General features: G+C 42.4%; 1 protein-coding gene across 3 annotated transcripts in view; it reads right to left on the bottom strand.

The window, feature by feature from the left end:
• XIAP (X-linked inhibitor of apoptosis) overlaps positions 1-8,452 on the bottom strand; it is a 541,325-nt gene that overhangs the window by 1,649 nt on the left and 531,224 nt on the right. The gene's annotated exons all lie outside the window — the stretch shown is intronic.

The following is an 8,452-nucleotide window of genomic DNA, read 5'->3' as shown; positions in this document are numbered from 1 at the left end:
TAATTAAAGTAAATCAATCACTGGCAACTGGCCTTACCTTTAGGCTTTGCTATTTCAGATGTATTCGCTTTGCTGATGGTTTTTGCTGATGCTGCTCAGTATCGGCAAACCCAGCTCCCTCAAAAATATATTGCACATGCATGATGAATGTGTGCTTGTATTACCACGTATACATATCCATAAGTGATGCTATGACAGTCTTAAGAGGAGGGTGGTTTGAGAAATTATGCCCAAGCTATGTACCAGTTCGATGTATTTGATTGTAATCAGTGCTGATACTAACATTGCTTTTATCTGTTTTGACAGAAGTTCGGGGGACAAGGATCCCGACTGGAGGATAGCCACCACTTACTATAAAAGCACGAGGAGCAGAAGAACGTTCTCCTTATGATGCACCACCTTCCCCTTCTTTTTGTAATCTTTTTTATGCACTAGGCCTTATCGATTTAACGACAAAACCAGGTTTCTATAGTCTGTAGATTTGGTGCAATTGATTATGGATACTATTAAGCATGGGCAGAAAATTCGTCCCGCTCGCGAAATTTGTGGATTTTTGGCAATTTTGCGATCCGCGCGAAATTGCCCAAAAATTTGCAATTCGCGAGTTGGCGATTTTTTTTTTTGCTTGTTCGCGCTTCAAAAATACAATCTTGCGCGTGCGGCATTGACTTACCATGATTCTGCGTTCGCTGATGAGTCTTCCTCCCTGTTCGCGTGCGCTGCGAGATTTTGGTAGCTGGCTGAGCGACGCCGCGATCATGTCATTGCGACCCGAAACAGTAAATTGCCAACGCGAACATGTCATTGCGACCCGAAACAGTAAAAATGCATCGCAAGCAGGCTGGTTAAGTGGAAACAACATGCACGCGACCTTTGCGACCGCATGCGCAAGTTCGCGTTCCCGAACAAGTAAAAAAATCTCAAGAACTCGCAAAAAAAAAGAAATTCGCAAGTTCGTGAATTTTGCGAATTGCAATTACATATTTGCGAATCGCGAATTCGCAAAATCCGCCCATACCTAGACACTATACCTTGATCTCTTATCAATTTTAGAAAAGTACTATACCTCCAGTGCCAAACTTATCTTTTGCAATTTCTGACTCATCCTTTGACCTGGACAAATGTAATTAAGTGTACTTGACTTGACATCCCTGTATAAGAACTGGGCCAAGCGAATCATGGGTACTTTATCCAACATCATGTACTGGACCTATACCGTGAGCCTTCCGCATTTATAGATCTAGGCCAATCACACTATTGATTCCATATCCTGTAAGTAATAATCACATTCGAAAATAAGTCCTCGTTCGGATTTATTAGGCACAGAAATATTCAACACAAACGCGTTTCAGCGGTAGGCATTCATCAGTGTGACACTGATAATGACGTACCGCTGAAACGCGTTTGTGTTGAATATTTCTGTATAAATAAGTATACAATAAATATATAAATATTTAATAATTATCAATCGTATTAGGCCACAGATATAACCATCCTTTCTTTCTATTCAAATACCGTACCATATTCAGTACATAATTTTTGCTCATGATGTTATACAAGAGCTGTGTTTCAACATAATGTAAGTTAAGGAACCACCCAAAAGTTGTCATGTGAAATCAATATTCGATTTGGAACTGTGCCTAATATCTTTCCATCACATGCCGGCTGCTGTTCTATTTGCTGATGTTATTCCTAAAGTCATGTATATTTCTTCAATCAAGCCTCAGTGGGCATACGATCCTGTTGTATTATTATATAGTAATTGTATAAATCATTCCTAATACATAACCACACTTTATATTACAAACATTAATCATGAATAGTGCAAAATCGTGCATACCTAACCTTAATGTTGTTGTGCAACTAACACTGGTCAAGCAAAATGCTTTCCAACGTTGAGGCTGCCAACCCCCCAAGAAAGTGCAACTTAAATAACAATTAAGCATGAATAAATCACCTTAAAAATGTTCATTAACCCTGTATTATCTGTAATCAAATCATGTTCAATATGAGCCTATATTGAATTATAGGAAATATTCCTGCATCAGTACAAAAACTAGAAAATATTGTCAAAATAAATGGTGCATTACTGAATTTAAAGACATGTATAAAAATCTTCACTGGCATTAAGTCCTGCCGGATACTAAGAATCCAGCTCAATTATATACCTTGTCTCTAAAAGACGTAACCTTGCTTCACGGTCACCCCCCGCTTCATTGGAAAGATTGTGTCAGTTACATAGTATTGCTATGAGTTGAGGTTGCTATTGTGACATTGCTCAAAGTGACGGGCAACCGGGTATGTTTGATCCTTGCCAGATATTGCTCTAATGTGCTAGAGTATCCATTTGTGGGCTAGTAATTTTGTACTACCGATGTATCTTAGCCCACATGGACACTCCAGCACATAGATGGCATAGTCCGTCCTGCAAGTCAGTCGTTTATTGAGCACAATGGGTTCAGTGTGGAATGGACTAGTATACTGGATTCTGTTGCTGCCAAATTTACAGGCCTTGCAACTTGGACATTTTCTGAAACCCTTCACTTGTGACATCCAAGTCCCCTGTGTTGTTACTTCAGGACAATTACTAGTCAGTTTGTTCCCCATAGATTGTGACTTTCTGAAAGTTAAGGCTGGTTTGTTCGAAACTAGATGCCCAATTACGGGATCCCCCTGTACCAAATTCCAATTACGGGAAACATTCTCCGCAATTCCGAATGTTGTCTACTATAGGTAAGGAGTATTCTCGTTAAAGACTTTGTTTTGTTAATGGCTTCATCAATTACCCCAGGGGAATAACCCCTGGCCAAGAAGCGTTTCTTGCAGGCTTGCTGGGCAACCTGACATTCCCTGTCTGAACTGCATATGCGCCTGACACGCAGCATCTCCCCAAAAGGGATGCTGCGTATTAAGTGCTGCGGATGATGACTCGCCGCGTGCAGTACTGTGTTGCCTGCTGTTGACTTTCTATACAGCCTAGTTGCCAATACATTGTTTTCTATATACACCTCAACATCCAGAAATCAGATAGTCTGTTTATCAATTGTGGAAGTAAAATTCAGATTCAAACAATTACTATTCAATTCCTCCACAAATTCGATGGCACTCAATTGTGACCCCCTCCAAATAAAAAATAGGTCATCAATATATCTCAAGTAGACCACCAAAGGTTCATCAGTGATGTCCCTGTGCTCTCCCCTGAGGACCTGCTCCTCCCATAACCCCATGTGTAAACATAAGTAACTTGGGGAGAAGCAGGCCCCCATCGCCTCCCCTCTCACCTGGTGATAGATCTGATTATTGAACAGAAAATAATTCTGTTCAAGACACTCCCTCGCCATAGCCAACAGCATCTTATTATGGGGTGCACAGTTCATAGGTCTCCTATTTAGGAAATGCTCTACCGCTTTCATGCCAACATTATGCCTTATTGAGGTGTATAACGAAGTCACGTCCAATGTCATTAGTAACATATCTTCACCCCATTCCATAATTTTCAATTTTTCTCAAAAAATTCAGAAGTGTCTTTAACATACGAGCTTAATCCTTGTACCCATTCTTGGATGAAATAGTCAATATATCTCGTCGTATTTTCCATAATGCTATTTATTGTCGATATAATCGGTCTACCTAGTGGGTTAGCAGTACACTTGTGGACTTTCGGAATCAAGTAAAACGTGGGGATCACCAGATGTTCCTTCCTCAAAAAATGATATTCTGTGTTGCTCAGTAATCCCCCACTTTTCCAAGCCAATAGCCTTGCATAGTGTTCATCCCATGACCCCATGACCACATGTATATTGCTCTTTCTATAGCATGCCACATCTGATAGCTTTTTTTCCGCCTCGGTCATATAGAGCTGAAGTATATATATTATATATATATATATATATATATATATATATATATTCACTGAAAAAACCATAGGTTATAGACCATATATAGTTAGGAATTAGCATTTAAAAAACCTTATTTTACTCACACAAAACCATTGAAATTCCATATATAGTTTGTTTGTTTGTTTGCAGAGTTTTATATAGCGCGAACTAGAACCGAACCGAATCAGTTATCAGAGCGCTTTACATAGCACCAGTTACGTTACATGAGGACACTTTCATTTTTAGGCACGGCATTTTTAGTTGCACTAACTATATATCGCGCACCCGCAATCCACTGCTGATGATGTCACATATTACATCATTCATGACATGGTCAGTGACATCACTGATGACATCACTGATGACATCATCCAGTGACTGTGTGTTTCTGTAAAGTTTAAATATGTTTTACATATTGAAGAATGAGTAGATGTATAACTGTCTGGACGAAGGATTTAGTAGGTGCATGACTGAATGTATGAGTGAGTGATTAAATGTGTCTCACTGAGTGCATGGGTTAGTGACTAAACTGTCTTAATTTGTGCATCATTATGTCTGTTGTTCTGTAAACTGCTGCATGTGTTGATCAGTAGCTATATGATTAACTATATGGGTTATTGATTGATTGTCCAAGTATTTGTATGGGAGACTGAGTGTGTGTGTGGCTGGCTGGGAGGTGTGTGACTCTGTGCAGATCAATGTGTACTTGTATCAATGATTGTATAAGAAAGTAAGTATGTGTTAGTATATGTTTGAAAATGTAAGGTGCTCTATGTTTAACTGTATAGACAAGAAAATGGAAGTGTGATTGATTCTTTACAGGACTGACTAGGTGTGTGAGTAACTCCATGGATGAGTGGCAGAGTGTGAGTGTCTGTATAGGTGTATGAGTGCATATGATAGTGTTGTAAAGATGAGTGATTGTATTGTGGAAAAGTAAATTTTGCCATGTTGTATGTGCCTACGTGTTCCCCATATTATGCTATATGTGCATGATCGATATGCATGTATTCCCCTCTGATCGATTAAAGACGCAATTACAGTTGTGTCCATCTCTAGTATGCCAGTTTCCAGTTCTCGTGAAAGCAACGGATATTAGGCTTATGTAAACCTATGTTGCTACATTTTACAGTGTGCACGTTAACTCATTGAATTGTCCCCGTTTCTAGGCCTCAAAAGGGCCCAGACTCAGATTCAGTTCCTGTCTCCTGAACCCTCTCCGAGGAGCGATACAGCCCCCACCTGCATCCCTGACCCCTAGCTTACTTTCATGCCTCGCAGTGCCCGGCTCGGCCTGGCTCTGCCTGCCAGTCTGCCAAGAATATGTTATGCTTCTAGTTATCAGTCCGGCCCTCCTTCTCTGCATTCCTAAGCTACTGCACCGCATCAATAGTTTCCGTCATGGTCTAGCCTTTATGTCTCCATGTAGGAGAAATACTGTATTAATATTCATAGAATATTCCTAGCACACGCAATACATGTAGAATTATGCATGCACCAGTCTTAGAGTCTAGTAGCCTTTGCCCTGATAACTTTTGGATTCTATCAACATGTACTCTAAACACCAGATACCAGATATGCCTTAGGTACATGTCGCTCTGACACTCCAGAATTTAGTCTCCTCTTCTAGCGCAGAAGCCATAGCCCCCAGTTCTCCCTGGTAACACGTCATTGCCCGTTTGCGCGCACCACTAGGTTAAAGGTCCCAGCTGCTCAGGTAGCCCCCTCCATGTTTCCGCCCCGTTTATGACACTTCTGTTACGTTTACATCACATGTCTATGTATACGCCCTGTACACGCCTTCCTGTTACATCATTTTGCCCTTATCTTTCGCGACTGCTACGAGTCACGCCTACTGCTATGCCTACTGTATTGAATGTAATGTATTTGTTTAAGTATATATACTGTGCACCCATATTAAAAGTTGCCAATTGTCCAAACCCAGTTTCCCTTGTCCCTTCCCTGGCAGCTGCCATCCCGTACTATTGCAGGCTGTCCTGTTCCTGTCCTTATGCCTGATTAAAGCCTGTCGACTCAAGATACCTCGAATCCTGACTCTTATTTATTGAGCTACCCGTTTTATTGATTATATGAAAAATAGTACCGGTAATTAATTATTTATTTACCACATAATGGCGCCCGAACAGGAACTTGCCCTTTCCCCACGCGCCGGTGAAGCCACGCAGGCCCCCTGATCCTCTGCAGCCGTGACGGAACCATACCGTGCACGTGCAGATATTTCTGCTTCAAGTATCCCTCAGGCCCACGGAGGAGACGGAGGTTGCGGTCCAGCATCCAGACGAGGCGGTGAGGAACGCGGCGAGTCCCGACCAGAGCCCAAGCCGAGAGTCCAAGGTCCGAGGTATCCGGAGGCCCACCTGTAACTGAAGTCCGAAGTTCGTAGTCCGTCGTCGTAGCAGTCCAGTCCAGTCCGAGGCCTTCCGTTCTTGCTGCCCGGTGAGTACCGTTGCTGGGGTAGTATCTAGACAGGGTCAATTAATTTGTCTCTGGTCCGTGGGTTTGGGTACACAGATCCAACACGAAGTGTTCACCTAGGTGGACGCGGGTCCTGACGTGTCTCTTTATGGGACCGGTAAGTTTCGTGCTGTTTTAGCAGTGCATCTAGTAATTCTAGTAAGTTCCGTTCTCGAGAAATTCATGTGTTCTGTTCTCAGTATATCAGGTAATATTCTGTCCGAACTGTTATTTTAAATGTTATTCCATGTGTTTTCAATGTCGTGGTATGAGTGATTTGTTTTTTCAGTTATTATTGTGTTTATCGTGTATTGTATTGTGTCTAGATTCCAGCCTAGACAATGCCTCTATTCTCGAAACTACGTCAGTTAAAAACCAGAAAAGGGTTATTAGAGGAAGCAGTTCCTGTCCCGCCTAGGGACAGTCCAGGTTATTTTATGTATCATAAGCATGGCTTAAGTGCCATATTATATCTAGACTTATGGGTGGATTACACCAAGGAATTAGAAGAGAAATATAGATGGCCCGTATCAGGTACGTGGGATGCCGAGTGCATCATGCGAGTAGAAGAAGCATTATGGAAAAAGAAAGCCAGACAGTCCCAGAAAGATGCCATCGAGTTATGGCGCAAAGAATCTCATAGAAGAACCGAAAAAGAAATCAGAAAAACAGAATTAAGTAGAGAATCCTCGGAAAGAGCCCAAGAAAGGGAATTAATCGAAGTAGGAGAACGAGTTAAAGCCGAACAGTCAGACAGACAGAGAAATGCCCTTATTAAGGGTATGTATCCTCTTCTGGCCGAGGGCTTGCCGAGAGCAACCCCGGAAGCACCATGTAATTTTCCACCGCCATTAGTTCCGATTAAGTTACGTCACAAACCGACCGCAGCTGATATTTTTCTCTCGTCCTATTTGGACGACACAGTCCCAGCATATGCAAATCCTGTTCCGCCAGCTCCCGTAAATAATGTAATTCCTGTTCCTCCAGCCAACGGGCCACCCGTTACAGCGCCTGTTACGGTACCCCCGGTCCAGCCTACAGTACATGTACCCGCTACATCAGTCACTCTCCCAGCACGTACAATACCCGTCGACGATTCTAGTCTAGGGGCCACGGGGGGAAGTCCTCCTGGAACCCCGCCTCAACACAGACGCGTAACATTACTCGAGCTACATGCACGAGCGTTACAGCGTTCGCCCAAACTTCAGTCAGTCGCAGATATCAAGCGAGCACTTACCGAATGCCGTTATGATCCGGTCCCAGGCGATGATGATATGGTCCTGTATTCATTACGTGTAAGACGGGTGACCGAATATTTGGACACCCTACCGAATATGAAAGGTTATCTAGACAGAATACATCGTTTCATCCGTACAGGAGCAGATCCAGAAAGTATTGGCGACGCCATGGTTCAAAGGAAAGTCGAGATTCAACTCATGCTTTTAAAGTTTCTAATTAATTGTTTAATAAGGGAACAAGATTATCCGGATAAAGATCCGGAAGAAATGAAAGTCCTGACCAGGTGGAGTGACCATATAGCCGAGGGAAGACACAAGACACAGAACTGTATAGAGAGTATGTACAAGAAAATCCGTAAGGAAATAATAAAGATACACGAGAAACGAGAAGCAGCACAAGTAACCGAGAAAGAAGACAACTCTTCTACTGAAGAGGTAGACGACGAGAATCCCTCCAGAATAGCGTATGTAGGTAGAACTAGACTTCCCGACCGACATTGCCTAGATCACAAGAAAGTTTTCCCTCCTCCAGCACCAGAACAAGGTTCTCTTGAGCAAGTATTCCAAGCTACCGATCATATTCTGAAATCGCGAATCGGTTATAGTGAACTTAGTACCATGCATGAACAAGAACTAGCCCGATCAGCAGTCCGATGGACTACTGATTCTACCACTTTTCCAGACGAAATAGTGGCACAAATGTTTCTGAAACTGCCCCCAGCCGAGCAGCGACTGGTGGGTATGTATATGATCCAGCACCTCATTACACTGTATGAGGGACAGCATTCTGATCCAGGTCCGTTACATGATGTATTGAACGAGTTACTCCAGTATAGATGGAGAGGTTTAGGTACTGATTTA

Source organism: Lissotriton helveticus, chromosome 4_1 (assembly GCF_964261635.1).
Source record: "Lissotriton helveticus chromosome 4_1, aLisHel1.1, whole genome shotgun sequence".
In the NCBI taxonomy this organism is placed as follows: domain Eukaryota; kingdom Metazoa; phylum Chordata; class Amphibia; order Caudata; family Salamandridae; genus Lissotriton; species Lissotriton helveticus.
Note: the sequence above shows the minus strand (reverse complement) of the source record. Positions and strands in the feature narration are given on the sequence as shown.